We start from the raw sequence: 20,185 nt of genomic DNA, 5'->3' as shown, positions 1-20,185 counted from the left end.
CATTAGTACAGAGATGTTCTAATAAAGTTGGATAATGGCCATCAAATAATGCACAGAATTTTGGGGCACTAACCTCATTGAAGATATGGGTGCAGGAGGAGCGGGGTGAGATCCTTTCAATAGCAGGTGGATTACAGCTAAAAGCTATACATTTGTGGTCAGAAATAGTCATGTCCAGGGAGTAGTTAACAGTGGATATTTCTACACGGAGGGTAAAAACAAGGTGCAGTGTATGGCCTCGGTTATGCGTTGGCCAACACACAGACTGAACAAAATTGAAAGATGTAACATTGTTCATAAATCAGTAGCATAAATATTAGTAAATAATAGAAATTAAAAAAAATAGTAATTAGTTCTGGTTATACAGCTATTTATTGATTTTGTGGCCTTGCATGGTTTTTACATCACACGTGAACATGTGGCAGAGTGCTTAATCATTATGCAGCATTTGAAAGAAATAGCCTTTTTCTTTTTTTTGTGAAAATGTTATCCTTTTTATTGACGATTGAGATAGACAGAAAGGTATGGGAAATAGACATGCAGCAAATACCAAAAAATGAATCGAACCCCGGTCGCTGTGGTAAGGAGTCTCCTGGATGCTGTGGGACATCACCCAGGAGAGGTCTTAATGGTACGCACTCTACACGGTGAACCACGGGGGGGGGCACCAAGAGATAACCTTTTAATCCATAACTAATAATGGATAATAATTATTATATTATATTACTCTAAAACAACATGCATGCTATTGATATATTACTTGTCAGATACACTTGTCATTGATCTTGACCAAGGCACCTCAGAATTGGAGTTGGTCCCCTACATAGTTAGGGTAAATACAGAGGACAAATTTTCCCACTGGGTAGAAGTGCAACTTCATACTCATGATACATACATCTATTGGAAATTCATCTATTAAATGTTGAAACCAAACCTCACAAAACATTGTAAATGAACATGAATCCTCTCAAGTGAAGAACAAATGGAGTAAACAAATGTACCATTTACAAAATCTGTAAATTATACATGACATTTCTTAAAATTGAAGTGGCCAAACAAAAGACAAAAAAGGAGAAGCAATTCATTAATGAATGAATGAATTCATTAATGAACATTTTCCGGGCTCTTCCATTCAGATCAGAATAGCTTCAATAATAAAACCTCAAAAATAACAGTTCTTCACTCTGGCATTCACAATTAACGATTGGCTTGTCCAACAGCTAGGTGTTGTCACAAGCTCACCAAAGACCCTTCTCCATGTTTGCGCAGTGTGTGCTTTGTCTTTAAACGTGTGTGTGTACTGCGTCTTTAATGTCCGAGCCTTAACATGCGCCCTGTTAACTTCTGAAATGCTCCGCCGCCCGCTGCCACGCTACCCCGCCCGGAACGAAAAACATCCCCTTTTTTTTTATTTGTTCGCCTGCTGCAACATTATGTTCACCGGAGAGGGATAATTTTAGTAATTTTATAATTATTTAATTAATCTTCAGTGTGTACTGGGCAATCGGATTTGTCTTGACACAATTGCGATTCAGCGTATAGCATGCACTCAAATCCACAGCCAGACACAAGAACTCCTTCTAATGTACTAAGAGCAGCTTTTTCTTTAATGACATAGAAGAGAAAGATTAGAAAGAAAATAAAACCAATTCAGTTTTTTATTTTTCACATAATTCCTTATTGTGTTGTAACGCCAGCTGCATTGATTATTGCATTGGTCATAGAAATATTCATATTTCTTTAGTCATATTTTTGACAAAAGGTTTTTCTCTGATGAAATATTAGATAAGGTAATTAATCTGTGATGTCTTAAATGATCATCACAATAGTAGGAAGTGATCAGCAAAAAAAATTAACTCTATTTTCACGTGTATATATTGAAAATCACACATGGAAATGTACACATTTTTGTTGCATCGATAATCGTTTTAGAATCTAATCGTTGACCTCATAATCGGAATTGAGTCGAGAGGTGCCAAGAGACCCTAACCGACCCCATCCCCCCTAAACTCGAGTAGGCCTACTGTTCACACAGCTTCTTCAACTCCTTCAGCTTGTATTGGTACATCTCTTTCTCCGCTAGCTGGTTGTTCTCCAGCCAGAGGATGGTCTCCTCATTCTTCTTCCTGACCTCCTCACTCATATTGACTCTTCTCTTAATTTTGAAGGTGTAGGACTCCAGGGTGTTCCTGGCTTCTATCCTTTCCCTCTGTCGCTCGTCTTCTGCTTTGTATCGGATTGCATCCTGCACCATCCTGTTGATGTCTTCCCTGCTCAGGCCGCCCTTGTCGATCTCGATGGTGATGCTGTTGTGTTTGCCCGTGCTCTTTTCCACAGCAGACGCGTTTAAAATGCTGTTTGCGTCAATGTCGAAAGTGACATCGATCTTAGGCACCCCTGCTGGAGCGGGCGGGATTCCCGACAGCTTGAATTTGCCCAGCAGGTGGTTGTCCTTGGTCATGGATCTCTCTCCTTCAAAGACATTGATCAGGACAACGGTTGCGTAGTCGCTGTGGGTGGTGAACCCCTTAGTCTGTTTGGTGGGGATGGAGGCGTTCCGTTTGATCAGGGGCGCCATGATTCCTCCGACCAACTCGATTCCCAGGGAAAGGGAAAGTCACTTCCAGGAGCAGCAGGTCCAGCAAGTTCGCTGACGTGTCGCCGCTGAGTTTGGCGGCCAGCAAGGCGGCGCCGTAAGCCACAGCCTCGTCTGGTTGGATGTAGTTGTGGAGCTCCGTGTTGTTGAAAAATACCTTCAGGAGTTTCTGGATCTTGGGGATTCGTGTGGAGCCTCCCACCAGGACGATGCGGACCTGGCTCTTGTCCATATTGGCGTCCATCAGGGCTTTCTCCACGGGTTCCAGGGTTCTGCTGAAGAGGTCTGAACACAAATCCTGGAAGCGTGCCTTGGTGATGGAGGTGTAGAAGCCCAAGCCCAAGTGCAGAGAATCGATGTTGATGTAGGCATTGAATTCGGACGACAGGGTTCTCTTGGCTTGCTCACAAGCCGTGCGCAGCTTCCTCATGGCCTTCTTGTCCTGGCTGATGTCCTTCTTGAACTTCATCTGGAACACATCCACAAAGTGGTTGACCAAGCGGGTGTCAAAGTCTCTCCACCCAGATGAGTGTCTCCGGCCGTGGACTTCACCACAATTTTGCCGTCTTTGATATTCAGGACTGAGATGTCGAAGGTGCCCCCGCCAAGGTCAAAGATCAGGACGTTGCGCTCGCTGCGCCCAACTTTATCCTGACCGTAGGCTATGGCGGCAGCTGCGGGCTCGGTGATGATCCTCAGGACGTTGAGGCCGGCGATCTCTCCTGCGTCCTTGGTAGCCTGACGCTGGGATTCTGTGAAGTAAGCTGGAATCGTGATGACGGCGTTCTCCACCTTGTGGCCCAAGTAGGCTTCGGCAATCTCCTTCATCTTCACCAGGACCATGGAGGACACCTCCTCGGGGTAGAAGGACTTTTTCTCCCCCTTGTACTCCACCTGGATTTTGGGCTTCCCCGCGTCGCTCAGCACCATGAATGGCCAGTGCTTCATGTCCGCCTGCACCACCGCATCGTCAAACTTTCGGCCAATCAGGCGCTTGGCGTCGAACACGGTGGTGGTGGGGTTCGAGTCCACCTGGTTCTTAGCCGCGGCTCCGATGAGTCTTTCCGTGTCTGTGAACGCCACGTAGCTGGGGGTGGTCCGTTTGCGATGGTCGTCGCCGATGATCTTCACTTTGCCGTGCTGGACGACCCCCACGCAGGAGTAGCAGGTGCCCAGGTCAATACCGATTGCTACAGCAGACATCTTCCTGACGATAGCTGTCAGGGAGTTAGCAGTTAAAAGACAAGCGTTAGAAATTATAATTGTGTTAAAAATAAAAAACTTTAAATTAAAAAAGGGATTTTATAATCTATACGGAGTATTGATTTTATATCTATTTATACATAAAATGTTAACTATATTTCGACATATGCAGCCGGGTTGCCAACTTTGGGACTTTGGCTGGAGTGAGACTCTGCAAAATATCAGTGGTCACGCGCGGAGCGTGCGCCCGGCCAACATTTCTGATAACCCTAACAGTCCTCGTTTACGTAGTTTGAACAAATTGAAGGACGGCTTATATATAAGCCATTGGCTGTTGTTGACGTAGGACATTCAACATGTGTGAAGATATTTTTTAATCATGCATTTAATCATGCATTGACATTGGAACATAGCTGTACACTGAGTCAGACACCTGCTGCTATAGATATAGCAAGACCTCAGAATTTATTCCCAGTCCGACCCAGAAAGAAGGAATTTAACAGAAGGTCACACTGTGTCATCATGTCCTTTAATTAGTTTAGTAATTTGGTTATTGGATGATAGCCTCGACTTCATTAAGAAACCTTGTAATTTTGTTTTGAGGAGGCAGGTCAATCCATGAGAAAACCTTTAGGATCTATATTGCGAGAATAGGTTACTTGGACCCCGCTCATTGATAAACGTGACTTTATTTTGACAAAAGACAGATATTGAAAAGTAACAACATAGAATAGAATAGAATAGAATCTTTATTTGTCATTGGATTAAATACAGTGTATTTACACAGCGAAATTAAGGTGCAGATCTTGTTCAGTGCTTTTTTTAAATAAGTAAATGAATGAAAAGAACAAATAGAACAGTACGAAATATTAATAAATATATAACAACAATAATAATAACATGGAATTAATGTTGAATCAGAATTCAAATGCTATCTCCTGATTAAATTATTTTAAACTGTTACATAGCCTATGGATTATGTAGCCCTTATACAACGGGTGTCTTAAATCCATAGATCGGATTGGTTCCTAACTGTTGTATAATGAGCGTATACATAGCCTAACTGCTATGACGCTCAATCATTTTTGTAAAAGTTTGCATATCACTCCGTGCCTAGAAGTAGAAACGAACTAAATGTTATGGAACACAGCTTCAAATAAGCTGTGTTCCAGCTTATTTGAAGCTGGGTGTCGGGGCAGCTTCAAATAAGCTGCGCGTCGGGGCCGGACAACGCCCCTTAACAGTGGTATAATGAGCACATACCACAGCCTGTCGTGATCTATTGCTTAAATATAACGTGTGGTTTTACATGAATTTCTGTCTCAAATGTGAGGAAAATGCGCTAAATGTGAGGAAAGTGAGCTAAATGTTGAAAACGTATCAGTTAATTATTGGAACCAAACTTTTACAATTGGCAACCCATATTATAATGCCTATATTGACTTGTTCTTCCCGTGCTTAGCTCGAAAGGCCCTGGTTATGTAAATAAAATATAAGCTAAGTAACGCCAAACTAACCAGTTTAATTCCAACAAGGTCCACAGTCCACACACAGAGAGGTAGAGAGACAACATGGAAGGAGGGAGAGAGAGAGAGACTGGAAGAGGTTTTTTTTAATTGATCATGCCATTTAAGAGAAGTTCTCTGAAAGGGTAACTTTTCGCCATCTTTCTCTCTTGTTCAGATGTTGGGAATCACATAGATCTTCTGGTTAATTTTGATAACCTGGCCATAATTATAGGTGAAGCATTGAGCAGTAGGCTACATGCTCTAATAATAGGCCTAAATGAAACCCAATAGCGGAGTAATTCATTGCATTAAAAAAACAACAGTAGTAAAACAACGTAACATTGTTTTTTTTTTAAAAATGACTGCACAAGTTTGAGGCATTTATTTGCACCCTCAGACCTTAACCAACACTGTATTTTCTTCTTCCAAAACGCGTGTTTTTTAATCAAAACGAAATAAGAACAACCGTAGTGCTATTTTCCCTAAAAACTTTTCACGCGCAACTAAAAAACGCAAGGGAGCGGCGAATCAACAGAGAAAGGTGAGCTTTATTTGTGCCTGTTCTAAAGCTCTGTACGATAACTGTGAAGACTCTTGAGTCTTCATGCCAGCGGCAGGATCTTCCCTTGAACAAACTGTGCTCTGTGTATCTAAATATGAATCTTGAATCATGAATCTTTCTGATTCTTCCTTATGTCACATTGATTCCTGAGCTTGCAGCTCTGCTTCCAAATACCATCCATAAAAAGAGAACTCAGCCACATCAGAGGAAAGATAGCGTACATAACAGGGGTAATAGGAAAACAAATACCTCCAATATTCTCAATTAAATGTAAGTTCAGTGAATGTAATCAAAATCGCATAGCTCCAGTCTCAAGTGAATGACCTATTGTTTAACGAAACATGGAATGTCGAAATAAGGATTTACTTACATTTGTTGGATTTCTCAGTCTTGTTGATCGTTTCAGGCTTCTTGTAGTCAGCAGACAGCACTGTTGGTTATTTTATACTAAACCATGGTCCTAATTAGCGCCCACATGGCCCACATGGGTGACGTGGCCTAGGCCATAAGGCATAGCCTTCTTTTAATGCTGTGTCATCCTGTCTGATAAGTTCCTTCCTTGTGAGAAACTAGGCTAAATAGATATCGTGGCACGATATATATATCTACACACACTATAGACATCAGTGCCACTGCCAACAGGATTCTGCTCTAATGTCACAATTCGGTTTAAACCATTAATATTTACTCTTTGACAATCATTTTGCAGACGCTTTTATCCAAAGTAACTTACAAATTGCATTGAACATAGGAAAAGCCAAGGCTCTAGTTTCCAGAACTCCTCTAGGCTACTCACCTCTATGTCACTACCAGATTGACACTGCTTTTATCCTTTCATCCACCAAAGTGGATATGCCACAGGGAAGAAATATTATCAGATAACAAGTACTGTTCCTTTCTCAGATAGTCAACAAACCACTTTTGATCTGAATGACAATAATTCTATGACTAGTTTTTTGTAGTCTATTAACTCTACTGTACTGTAATGCTACAACTGATAGGTTAACACTTCTCATTTTATCACCCCTCTTTACTTACTTTGCTTCTTTTCTGAGACGAGGCAAAACATTGCCGAATGTCTCTGCAACCCTCTTGCTTCCTCTTGCTCATGACGACTGAAATAACACAAGCAGCACTAACATCATGAGAGACAAGTTAAAACTTCTCGCAGGCTTGTTGTTACAATGTACAACATTGATAGTTCCTAAAATGGAGTGCTGAGAATGGTTGTGCACTTTGTAGGCCTACAGTGCATGTGAAAGGTTTACCCATGGTGACATACACAAGTGCGTGTGTGCGACACAGAGCCAATTTTGAGGCAGGCCTGGCTAACATGAGATTCTACTATCATCAATACCTCCCTTCTCCTACTCCCAATCCCTTGCTCTTCTCCTCTCTTTCGCTCTCCACACCTCCAAGCCTAGTTACCCTAAAGAGGATGGTGCAGGGGCGCAACTGCCTACTTTCTGGGGGGTATGCAGACACATAGCAGGCGCCCCCCCCCCCCCCTCTTTGATCTGGGAACAAATTTGACCTAAAACACACTCTGATATTGAATCAAAAATTCATTTTGAGTGCACCAGGACAGATATCCAGTGTTTTTTTTAGAGGCAACCTTTCTAAGATGCTCTGCCAGAGTAACATCATACTGTGCTATAATGCCGCGTTTCCACTGCAGGGTGTGGAACGGATCGGTTCGCAAAGGTGCGGTACGGGTTGCGTTTCCACCGCCAAAAGTGGGCGTGACCCGGTGTAACGGTGCGGCTGCCCGTTACCACAGGCAATGGACAAAAACAGGACTGACACCGGGATTTACAAGTACCCTTTTATTTCAACACACACAGATCATTCCAACACGTTCATGACGCCACCTGCAACACACAAAAAAACATGCGTTATGAGGAAGCCGGTCAGGGGACACGGTACAAACACGGACAACGTAAAAACACTCACGTTACGGTTGCGCTGGCTTCCGGGTGCCGGGGGCTGCGGGAGGACCCGACGTGAAGTCCGGAAGAACATTTGTGCAGTGTGGGGGTGACGTCAGACGGGCGAGACCAAGTGTGTGCGAGGAGAGGGGTGTGTTGGGGTACTTGGGGAATATTTAAGGTGTCAGGGAAGTAGAGGGTAAGGATAGGTTTTAGACTAATAGGTCTGGGGTAAGGTGGGTAACTAGGGGTGGGTATAGGTAAATCGGAAATGTGTAGGGGAGGGTTAATTGAATTAAGAGGGGTATGGGTCAGGCCGGGTAGGATATATTCAGGTCCAAATCATGTAGGTGGGGCAGAAGGGTCTGAGGTGAGCGGGTGACAACACCTGGCTCTTAGGCCAGCCAAGGGCTTCATTAGTGCCGAGGGGAAGACGTTTTTTTGGAGTATTGAATGTTTAGATGTTGAGTTATTTTGAATTATTGATTTCGGTTTTTGGTCATTCATTTTTGCCTCCATACGGACCATTTTTTGTACCTGAATAAATTCAGGCCAACGGCCTTGCTCACATCCCACCACTGCCTCCAATCCTTCCACCGCCGCAAGGCTCATTCTGGTAACACCCGGACTTAGCTGTACCCGTTTTGGCCTCGTTTTCAGAACTCCACTGTGGGGTACTGAAAACGAGACGAGATGCCTGAAAGGGTCCCGGGAAATTCTAGCTACACACCCCCTCCGTTGATTGGTCGACAGAATCATCACTTCTGGGCGACGCGGGGATAAAAACAAACAAACAGTAGCCTCGAGGTATTATCCTTTACAATTAACATGTCCCGTAAAACGCTTGCTTGGGCGAACAAGGAGGTGGAGACGTTCCTCTGCATTCTTGTGGAGGAAGACGTTGTTTACGATGTTTACGTAGCTGCCGCGGCGATCGACATCCGGCCTACCTTAAAGGGTACTGTCGGCGGTGGAAACGCGACCTCGGAACTGAGCTGGGCTATACAGTCCCCTCCCTACCGCACCTTTGCGAACCGATCCGTTCCACACCCTGCAGTGGAAACGCGGCATAAGAGATCAAGGATACCCAGAAAATGTCCACTTCTAGGATTTCCTAACTGTGCATTTTGTCCCCCTCAGTGGCAGGTTTCTTTCTGCAAGGAAGAGTATGCAGTCGATCACTCGAGTCAACAGGCTCTCTGCAATTCGCTAATAGTTTTACCTAGGCATATGCGGGATTTCAATTCTTTCCACATCAGATAAGCATTTATGTGGTAACCACTTGTTTGATGGTGCTTCAGTATCTTTGAAAGACACTGCCAGTTATTATTCCCCACCACAAGGCGCGTGTCAGCAACTCTAGCTTCACCAAACCGGTTTGCTGGGTCTATTGACATAAAACAAAGACTTGCATAGAGATTGAAGTAAAACAAAATAACCACAAACAAGTTCCATTATTTTTCTTGTTATGATCCGTGATATTGTAGGCCCCATTCTGATCAGTACACAGTTGCAAGACAACAGTAACCTGTTGTTTTACTAGTAGATTTAGCCAACCTGAATATTTACAAGCCTCCTCTTGATACACTGACATAAAAACGACTGTCTTTCAAACACTTTGAAAAGATTTCTTCATCCCTGCGCACCCTTTCTCCTTCCCAATCCTTCTTTTTCTATGTTGTGACCCTGAGGGCTTTCTTCTCTGCCTCTCCATATTGAGGTACGTGTCATCAGATGACAATACTGTTCAAATGAAGACACTCTGGCGCTCGCCTCCAGGGCGTGGTCGAGGGGGCGCCCACTGGAGCACCGTGTGCGGAGGAGGGGGGGAGGGACGCGAAGGAGCGCGGGGGGGCGCCTTATCAGTGACGTTCCTCTGTTATTGATCATCATATCACATACACAAACGCTGTTAAAAAAAGAAAATGCCGACTTAATTTTTTTTACTTCCATCGCTTTGGCGCCCCTTCTGGTGCGGCGCCCCTATGCCCCGCATATAGTGCATACCCACTTTTTGCGCCACTTGGATGGTGAATTCACTTAAACCAGCAAAGGTTGCTAATGCATATTTGTTACAGCATGCCAACACCTTTACTGTCACTGGCATTTGGTAATTTGTGAATCAGGCCTCTCTCTCTGGCTCTCTGGCTCTCTGGCTCCCTCTCTCACACTAAGCAGCACCAAATACAATCTTGACGACTTTTGTAGTGCTGTGTGCACGTTTGCCCCATTCTGAACTTGAACACGCAGTTAATTTCCTTTCCTAGCTCCTCTTGTTTATGTTGGTAGCTTAGCCATGTCATGTCACGTTGTCAACATTGGATACATGGAGCAGAACATAGTGGGTCATATGTCCGATACTTTTTGGAAACGTTTTCTTCATAAAACGTGCCAGACAGATTTTGTATACATTGTATTCCTTAGTATTAGCTACATGGGTATTCCGTCTTTCAGAGCCTTTCATTGACTGCACTAAAGAGAGAAAAACGAGTGCATCCAGCACTTCTGAAAATGCACTTCCGAATGCATCTCTGTCCCCAGCACATTTTAAACCAAACTGCCCATGCATTTAGATCTAATGGGGAACATTTCGGAACATTGAGACATCGGCATAATGAGGCGTTGGAATTACGGAATGGGGCCGGGGCCAACGTCATCTAGCTGGCTTATTACATAGGTAACACATAGCTAATGATGCTGCTCGCTAGAGAAGTGACAACAACCCACGAAATTTGAGAGACACTATCAAAAGCTTCATAACTTACCAGTGTTTTCGATCGTAACACGCCACTCATTTGCTGTTGTTGATGTTTTTGATTCCGTGGTCATGTAAAAAAGACGCTTGATGACCAATGCAATCGAGTGACAAGTCACCGTCACCGAGCCGCACGTGCGGGGACGAATCAAATCATGGATCTATCCCATTGGCTAGCTAGCCCGAACAGCCATATTCTCATTGGCTGTAAGAGCTGTAGATGGAATCGGATTGAGTTATTTAGGGTGTGCGGCGCGCACTCTGTGCAGAGATGCGTTCAGCGAACGGAGTGTACTTCAGGGAAAACCTAAGTGTTCTACCCATAGAAATATTGAATTGCTTTATCCCTATTCCCAGCGATTTATTGGGGGGGACATTTTGGGCATATCTGAACATTGGGGGGGACTTGTACCCCCCAATGTATATGGCCGCTGCGCCTATGAAGAGGTGTAGCCATGGTTTCAACATTGGGGGGGACAAATGCCTGGGGGCGGAGTCCGCCCCCCCCCCCCAGGCAAAGATTTTGAACATGCATTAATCTGGTGCACTCTGAGAGCAAAATCTCAATACCTAGCACCTAATTTTGAAGACCTTTTTGGGGATGGATGTTTAAAACACTTTAATACTGGATGTGACCAAATAGTCTGGGAGTGTGGAAGACTTGAAATTAGGAAAAGGTTGACACACATATACTTCAGAGCTCTGTTTTCCTTTACTTTTTAAATTAAATATAACATTTTGTGCTCCTCAATATTTCAACCAATCCAGTCCTTTTTTTTCCACATTACATTCATTGATGTTTTGCCTTTTTTACAAAACACACACAAACAAACACCTGCACCACCACAACAAAGACACAAAATCCAGCCAGTTCTTACTTCCATTACATTTTTTATTGCATAACCATCACATTTGCCAATGTTGAGTAAAACCCACCCAGGTGCATCTATCTCATGGACCTAAATAGAAGTCACCCCAAAACTTTTGTTACCTCTCAGAAAACATCGATATTTTTCTGATATTTTCAACCACTTGTTTAATAAGTACATAGATGAGTTTCACGAGAGAGCGCACTGAGCTAATCTCATGGTGGAACCATTAGCCGTATTGAATGATGCACTGTTAAAGAATTAGACATGTCAAGGACATAACCTAAATGTTTTCTGAGTTATGGATTAATCTATGAATACATACATTATACAATGTTTTGTAACCTTGAATGAAACTTGACTTAATAATTATTATATTGCTATATTAGCAACTGCAACGCTGCTGTGTAAAGTTGTGTGTCAACTGAAGGAGGCGAGAACAAAAAAGAGATGAAGATGATGAAGACAGCGATTTTAGTATCGATACTGTTGCACATAAGTATCTAATCCGACATTATTTTTTTTAATTTTAAACGATTAGTATCTGAGTATAAATTTTTTTGACAACCCTACACTATATGCATGGGTGCTAACAGGATTCTGCTTGAATGTCATGCTTGCTTGGGTGAACAAGGAGGTGGAGACGTTCCTCTGCATTCTTGGGGAGGAAGACGTTGTTTACGATGTTTACGTAGCTGATCGACATCCGGCCTACCTTAAAGGGTACTGTCGGCGGTGGAAACGCGACCTCGGAACTGAGCTGGGCTATACAGTCCCCTCCCTACCGCACCTTTGCGAACCGATCCGTTCCGCACCCTGCAGTGGAAACGCGGCATAAGAGATCAAGGATACCCAGAAAATGTCCACTTCTAGGATTTCCTAACTGTGCATTTTGTCCCCCTCAGTGGCAGGTTTCTTTCTGCAAGGAAGAGTATGCAGTCGATCACTCGAGTCAACAGGCTCTCTGCAATTCGCTAATAGTTTTACCTAGGCATAAGCGGGATGCCAATTCTTTCCACATCAGATAAGCATTTATGTGGTAACCACTTGTTTGATGGTGCTTCAGTATCTTTGAAAGACACTGCCAGTTATTATTCCCCACCACAAGGCGCGTGTCAGCAACTCTAGCTTCACCAAACCGGTTTGCTGGGTCTATTGACATAAAACAAAGACTTGCATAGAGATTGAAGTAAAACAAAATAACCACAAACAAGTTCCATTATTTTTCTTGTAATGATCCGTGATATTGTAGGCCCCATTCTGATCAGTACACAGTTGCAAGACAACAGTAACCTGTTGTTTTACTAGTAGATTTAGCCAACCTGAATATTTACAAGCCTCCACTTGATACACTGATAAAAACGTCTTTCAAACACTTTGAAAAGATTTCTTCATCCCTGCGCACCCTTTCTCCTTCCCAATCCTTCTTTTTCTATGTTGTGACCCTGAGGGCTTTCTTCTCTGCCTCTCCATATTGAGGTACGTGTCATCAGATGACAATACTGTTCAAATGAAGACACTCTGGCGCTCGCCTCCAGGGCGTGGTCGAGGGGGCGCCCACTGGAGCGCCGTGTGCGGAGGAGGGGGGGAGGGACGCGAAGGTGCGGGGGGGGGCGCCTTATCAGTGACGTTCCTCTGTTATTGATCATCATATCACGTACACAAACGCTGTTAAAAACAGAAAATGCCGACTTAATTTTTTTTACTTCCATCGCTTTGGTGCCCCCTCTGGTGCGGCGCCCCTATGCCCCGCATATAGTGCATACCCACTTTTTGCGCCACTGGGATGGTGAATTCACTTAAACCAGCAAAGGTTGCTAATGCATATTTGTTACAGCATGCCAACACCTTTACTGTCACTGGCATTTGTTAATTTGTGAATCAGGCCTCTCTCTCTGGCTCTCTCTCTCACACTAAGCAGCACCAAATACAATCTTGACGACTTTTGTAGTGCTGTGTGCACGTTTGCCCCATTCTGAACTTGAACACGCAGTTAATTTCCTTTCCTAGCTCCTCTTGTTTATGTTGGTAGCTTAGCCATGTCCAAGGGCGTAACCACGCATTCTTTGGGGGGGTCGTGCCCCCCCCAATGTTGAGAAAATACTAACCTGTCCCCCCCAATATACAGCAGGATAAAATGTAAAATATATGTTCTCTTTTTATGAACCCTGTCAATGGATCGGTCTCTTGTTATGCCTTATTTATTTTCAATTTATTTCCGTTTGTTAAGTGTGTGAATTGTACACTTGTGCGATTTAGTTTGAAACCACCTCGCGACTTTCTGCGTCGTCATGGTTACCCCACACTCTTTCTTCAGTGAGAGCCAAGAAAGTAAAGTTGAGTAATGGAGGATTTGAGGTTACCTAAAAAGCAGAAGAAACTGGACCAACAGCCAAGCATACGCAGTTTTTTTCAGACAGTAAGTAACTTGATACCGAGCTTTGAGTAAGCAAATAAAACGAGTAGCCTCGTAAAAGCAGAATATTTAATATAGCTCATGAAGGTCAGTCGCTGTTCTTTTGATAAAATGACATGGTTACGATGCAGGCAGCACAGAGAGAGAAGGAGAGAGACAGGCATGCTGAAAGCATTGGCCAGACAGGGACATGCTCTGAACATGCAGGTGATCAGGTGAGTCATTTGAATGTAAGTAACGTTATTTAACGTGTTGGAGAGGAGGTAACGAACAATTTAAGGTTACTTAAAAAGCGGATAAAACTGGACCAGCAGCCGAGCGTACACGTTTTTTTTTTCTCCAGACAATTAGTAGCTTGATACCGAGCTAAATGTGTGAGCAAATAAAACGAGTAGCCTAATTAAAATATGAGTCGCTGTTTTTTCTGATAAAATGACGTGTGGTCACAATGCAGGCATCACAGAGAGACAGGGAGAGAGACAGGCATGCTGAAAGGGGCGGGGCAGACATTACATTATTACACTATTCCTTTAGATGTGAATTCAAATGGTCAATGTAGTCCTCGAAACTATGTTCTAAATGTCCACATTTTCATATATAAATATAGAATTGTAGGCAATGCACTTAACAAATAATAATAAAAAATTGGACCCCCCCAATGTCTAAACCATGGTTACGCCCTTGGCCATGTCATGTCACGTTGTCAACATTGGATACATGGAGCAGAACATAGTGGGTCATATGTCCGATATTTTTTGGAAACGTTTTCTTCATAAAACGTGCCAGACAGATTTTGTGTATTCCTTAGTATTAGCTACATGGGTATGCCGTCTTTCAGAATCTTTCATTGACTGCACTAAAGAGAGAAAAACGAGTGCATCCAGCACTTCTGAAAATGCACTTCCGAATGCATCTCTGTCCCCAGCACATTTTAAACCAAACTGCCCATGCATTTAGGAGGAGCAAGGTACGTTTTATTACTCTGTTTTCTGGGAATAATTGACACAAGCAGAAACCAAAAACCAGCCGTTTTTTCGTTTTTTCGTTTTGTCCAAAAAAACGAAAATCAAAATTTAAGTTTGTTTATTCGTTTTTTGGTTCTTCTTACCAAAACGAGTTTACCACTCAATATCTGGTTTCCGCCGGTGGGCGGGTCCTCTTGTTGGCTAGCGTGCTTCATTGCCCTGTGCTCTTCATAATAAAAGTTCTTCCGTTTGATAATGTCGACAAAAATATTACTGTATTATAGACACTAGCAGACACAGAGGACCACACCACCCACAGTCAAGACTGACACGGCTTCAAATAACAATAATAGTATTCATAATCATTTGAAAATGAGAACTTATGAAGTTATGATGACTTCAGTGCAGTTGATGTTTAGCCACAGTTAATACATGCAGAGCAGACCTGCGATCGCTGGCTGCTGATTTCCTCAAAGCCTGAGAGCTATGAGGAATAGGCCTACAAGTGATCACAACACATTACTGACAGCTGAAAATTGCGCATTTGTTGACCTTTATCCATTTAAAGTAAACAAATTATTTTTTCTTGTTGAAAGATATTTTATATTGTTTTCATATTATTATTTACTGATGGTGTTTACAGAATGCGAGTGCGTGTTATATTGAAAGCGAGGCTGAGTGTGCCTTTGAATATAAGCTACAGTGAGTTTTTTAAGGTGCTGTACAAGCAAATCATATTGTCTACTCTGTACAGTGACAGGGAGTGTAAAGTAACCTACTTCATTCAATATCGAATAGGCTACTGTAGCCTACACTATGTACAAATGGTTTTGCTCATTGCAGTTGTGACAGTCATTTTAACGTGTCAGCAGGCAAGCTTCACTCATTCCAGGATGCATTATGCGTTGTCCTATAGCCTACTTGGAACATGTTTTGGAATGGATCTATAGTAGCGTATAGAAATTTGCTCATAACAGGCCAGCTGGAATACAAAGCAAACTCTTTGTATTCCAGCTGTTTTTTTTGTGATGTTTTATGATGTTTCAATGTTGCGTTGGTAATGTGTTAGACAACTTATATGTTATGTTTTGTTAACGTGATTCCTATCCCACTCTGTTTAAGTAAAAGTGTGCTACTGCTGCAAAATCTCTTTGCTTTTGTTTTTTTCTTTTCTTTAATGTGTTTGGAAATGACTTTTAATGATGTTAACTAGATCTCATAACTGGCCTAAACACATAAAAAATTGTATATACCCTATACCGTTTGACTATAAGACCTCTATAAGAATCTCTATTCATGTAGTCAGTCAATGATCAAACTAGTAGCATGAATATGAACTAGAACTGCAAGCAGTTATGCAGGGGTCCAAGAAGTGTGCATTTCGCCGGCACAACGCGACAAGAAATGTGCGTTTCGCCGGCACAAAGCGAAGCATGTGTTCAAAACGCTACCCTGAACCTGTGGTAGGAGTAGCGAGAAGTCAGTGTGGCGTTTTCGCTGCGAAATTTTGTAGAAGATATACAATTTCCTCGTTTATTGCGCCCCCTAATGGCGAAATTTTCCGAAATTTTTATCGAACGACATTAAGGTTAGCACCAACATGTGTGTAAAATGTGGACTCGATCCGATGTCTAATTTTGGATTTCTTTGGATTTTTGATATTCCACGTCTAATTTAGCTAATAAACCAATATTCAAAACGCTACCGTTTCGTCGTCAAAGGTCGCATCAAAAAAGTGTTTCATGCATTCTTTGCGTGTGCGTCTGAAGATGTCGTGTGCAAAGTTTGGTGTCGATTGGTCAAGAAATGTGGGAGGAGTAGGGAAAAAAAAGTTTTGCGGTTTTCGTGATTTTGCGAAAAAAAATTATAGACGCAAATGGGCGTGGCCTATGCCAAAAGATGCAGCAGACTCCAGTGAATCTGTGCGTGTAAGGTTTTGAATGTGGGAGGTTCGGTGTGGGAGTTATAGCCCAAAACGCGTCTTTCCTTGGTATAGCGCCACCTAGTGGCCGGCGTGTCTGGATTTTGTCGTCTGCCTAGAACTCAGGGACCTGGATCTAGTCATGCAATTGGCGTGTCGGCACCATTTACGGTTTGGGCTGTGGACCCACTTCTAGGGGGGAAAAATAATAATAGGAAAAATCCTTACAAAAACAATAGGGATCCAACCTGTTGGCTTGGACCCCTAATAATAATAGGAAGAAAAATCCTTACAAAAACAATAGGGATCCAACCTGTTGGCTTGGACCCCTAATAATAAACACTACAAAAACAATAGGGATCCAACCTGTTGGCTTGGACCCCTAAAAATCCTTACAAAAACAATAGGGATCCAACCTGTTGGCTTGGACCCCTAATAAGAAAAATCCTTACAAAAACAATAGGGATCCAACCTGTTGGCTTGGACCCCTAATAAGACAAGCAGTTATGCAGGGGTCCAAGAAGTGTGCATTTCGCCGGCACAACGCGACAAGAAATGTGCGTTTCGCCGGCACGACGCGAAGCATGTGTTCAAAACGCTACCCTGAACATGTGGATACAAAGGATTTGACTGTGGTAGGAGTAGCGAGAAGTCAGTGTAGCGTTTTCGTGGCGAAATTTTGTAGAAGATATACAATTTCCTCGTTTATTGCGCCCCCTAATGGCGAAATTTTCCGAAATTTGTATCGAACGACATTAAGGTTAGCACCAACATGTGTGTAAAATGTGGACTCGATCCGATGGCTAATTTTGGATTTCTTTGGATTTTTGATATTCCACGTCTAATTTAGCTAATATACCAATATTCAAAACGCTACCGTTTCGTTATCGAAGGACGGATCAAAAAAGTGTTTTCATGCATTCTTTGCGTGTGCGTGTGAAGATGTCGTGTGCAAAGTTTGGTGTCGATTGGTCAAGAAATGTGGGAGGAGTAGGGAAAAAACAGTTTTGCGGTTTTCGCGATTTTGCGAAAAAAAATTCTAGACGCAAATGGGCGTGGCCTATGCCAAAAGATGCAGCAGACTCCAGTGAACATGTGTGTACAAGGTTTTGAATGTGGGAGGTTCGGTGTGGGAGTTATAGCCCCAAACGCGTCTTTCCTTGGTATAGCGCCACCTAGTGGCCGGCGTGTCTGGATTTTGTTATCTGAGTAGCGGTGCCGGACCTGGATCTAGTCATGCAATTGGCGTGTCGGCACCATTTACGGTTTTGGCTGTGGGTCCACTTTTAGCGCGGGAAGTATAACTAGAACTGCAAGCAGTTATGCAGGGGTCCAAGAAGTGTGCATTTCGCCGGCACAACGCGACAAGAAATGTGCGTTTCGCCGGCACAATGCGAAGCAAGTATTCAAAACGCTACCGTGAACAACATGTGGATATAAAGGTTTTGACTGTGGGAGCTTCGGTGTGGGAGTTATAGCCTAAAACGCGTTTTCAGAACATTGGCCAAATAGGAGATAGACAATGTCGTCGTTTTTTGGCGCCGCCCTGTGGCGACATTTTCCAAAGACAATTTTCCTTTGCCAAAAACTCCCGCCCACATTAATAATTCTTGGCCATATTTTCTATATAGATTCGGGTTTGCCCCTTGATGGTTTCCCTTGAGTTTGAAGAACATTCCTTTGGCCAATTAGAAGATATACAATTTCGTCGTTTATTGCGCCCCCTAATGGCGAAATATTCCGAATTCTTTATTGAACGCCATTAAGGGTAGCACCGACATGTGTCTAAAATTTGGACTTGATCCGATGTCTAATTTTGGTATTTTCTGAATTTTTGCGTATCGACGTAAAACGTAGCTAATAAAGCAATATTCAAAACGCTACCGTTTCGTAGTCGAAGGTCGGATCAAAAAAGTATATAGTTTTTCTTTTCGTGTGCGTCTGACGATGTCGTGTGCAAAGTTTGGTGTCGATTGGTCAAGAAATGTGGGCGGAGTAGGGAAAAAACAGTTTTGCGGTTTTCGCGATTTTGCGAAAAAAAATTATGGACGCAAATGGGCGTGGCCTATGCCAAAAGATGCATCAGACTCCAGTGAATCTGTGTGTTCAAGGTTTTGAATGTGGGAGGTTCGGTGTGGGAGTTATAGCCCCAAACGCGTTTTCCCTTGGTATAGCGCCACCTAGGGGCCGGCGTGTCTGGATTTTGTCGTCTGCGTAGTCCGAAGAGATCTGGATCTAGTCATGCAATTGGCGTGTCGTCACCATTTACGGTTTGGGCTGTGGGCACACTTTTAGGGAGGTAAGAATAATAATTATGCAGGGGTCCAAGAAGTGTGCATTTCCCCGGCACAACGCGACAAGAAATGTGCATTTCGCCGGCACAACGCGAAGCATGTGTTCAAAACGCTACCCTGAACCTGTGGATAAAAAGGATTTGACTGTGGTAGGAGTAGCGAGAAGTCAGTGTGGCGTTTTTGCGGCGAAATTTTGTAGGAGATATACAATTTCCTCTTTTATTGCGCACCCTAATGGCGAAACTTTCCGAAATCTTTTTCGAACGTCACTAAGGGTAACACCGACATGTGTGTAAAATTTGGACTTGATCCGATGTCTAATTTTGGTATTTTTCTGGATTTTTGATTTTCAACGTAAAACGTAGCTAATAAACAAATATTCAAAATGCTACCGTTTCGTAATCGAAGGTCGGATCAAAAAGTGTTTGAGTATTTCTTTTCGTGTGCGTCTGAAGATGTCGTGTGCAAAGTTTGGTGTTGATTGGTCGAGAAATGTGGGAGGAGTAGGGAAAAAACAGTTTTGCGGTTTTCGCGATTTTGCGAAAAAAAATTCTAGGCGCAAATGGGCGCGGCCTATGCCAAAAGATGCAGCAGACTCCAGTGAATATGTGCGTACAAGTTTTTGACTGTGGGAGGTTCGGTGTGGGAGTTATAGCCCCAAACGCGTATTCCTTGGTATAGCGCCACCTAGTGGCCGGCGTGTCTGGATTTTGTCGTCTGCGTAGTGTTCACGGACCTGGATCTAGTGATGCAATTGGCGCGTGTGCACCATTTACTGTTTGGGCTGTGGTACCACTTCTAGATGGGAAGTATAATAATAATAATCCTTACAAAAACAATAGGGATCCAACCTGTTGGCTTGGACCCCTAATAATAATAATCCTTACAAAAACAATAGGGATCCAACCTGTTGGCTTGGACCCCTAATAAAAACTAGAACTGCAAGCAGTTATGCAGGGGTCCAAGAAGTGTGCATTTCGCCGGCACAACGCGACAAGAAATGTGCGTTTCGCCGGCACAATGCGAAGCAAGTATTCAAAACGCTACCGTGAACAACATGTGGATATAAAGGTTTTGACTGTGGGAGCTTCGGTGTGGGAGTTATAGCCTAAAACGCGTTTTCAGAACATTGGCCAAATAGGAGATAGACAATGTCGTCGTTTTTTGG

At 43.1% G+C, this 20,185-nt stretch overlaps 1 pseudogene; it reads right to left on the bottom strand.

The window, feature by feature from the left end:
* Positions 1 to 1,526: 1,526 nt before the first annotated feature.
* On the bottom strand, positions 1,527 to 6,329 carry LOC115561033 (heat shock 70 kDa protein-like; annotated as a pseudogene).
* Positions 6,330 to 20,185: the final 13,856 nt, after the last annotated feature.

Source organism: Gadus morhua, chromosome 2 (genome assembly GCF_902167405.1).
Source record: "Gadus morhua chromosome 2, gadMor3.0, whole genome shotgun sequence".
Taxonomy (NCBI): domain Eukaryota; kingdom Metazoa; phylum Chordata; class Actinopteri; order Gadiformes; family Gadidae; genus Gadus; species Gadus morhua.
The sequence above is the reverse complement of the archived record's forward strand: the minus strand, read 5'-3'. Positions and strand labels throughout refer to the sequence as shown.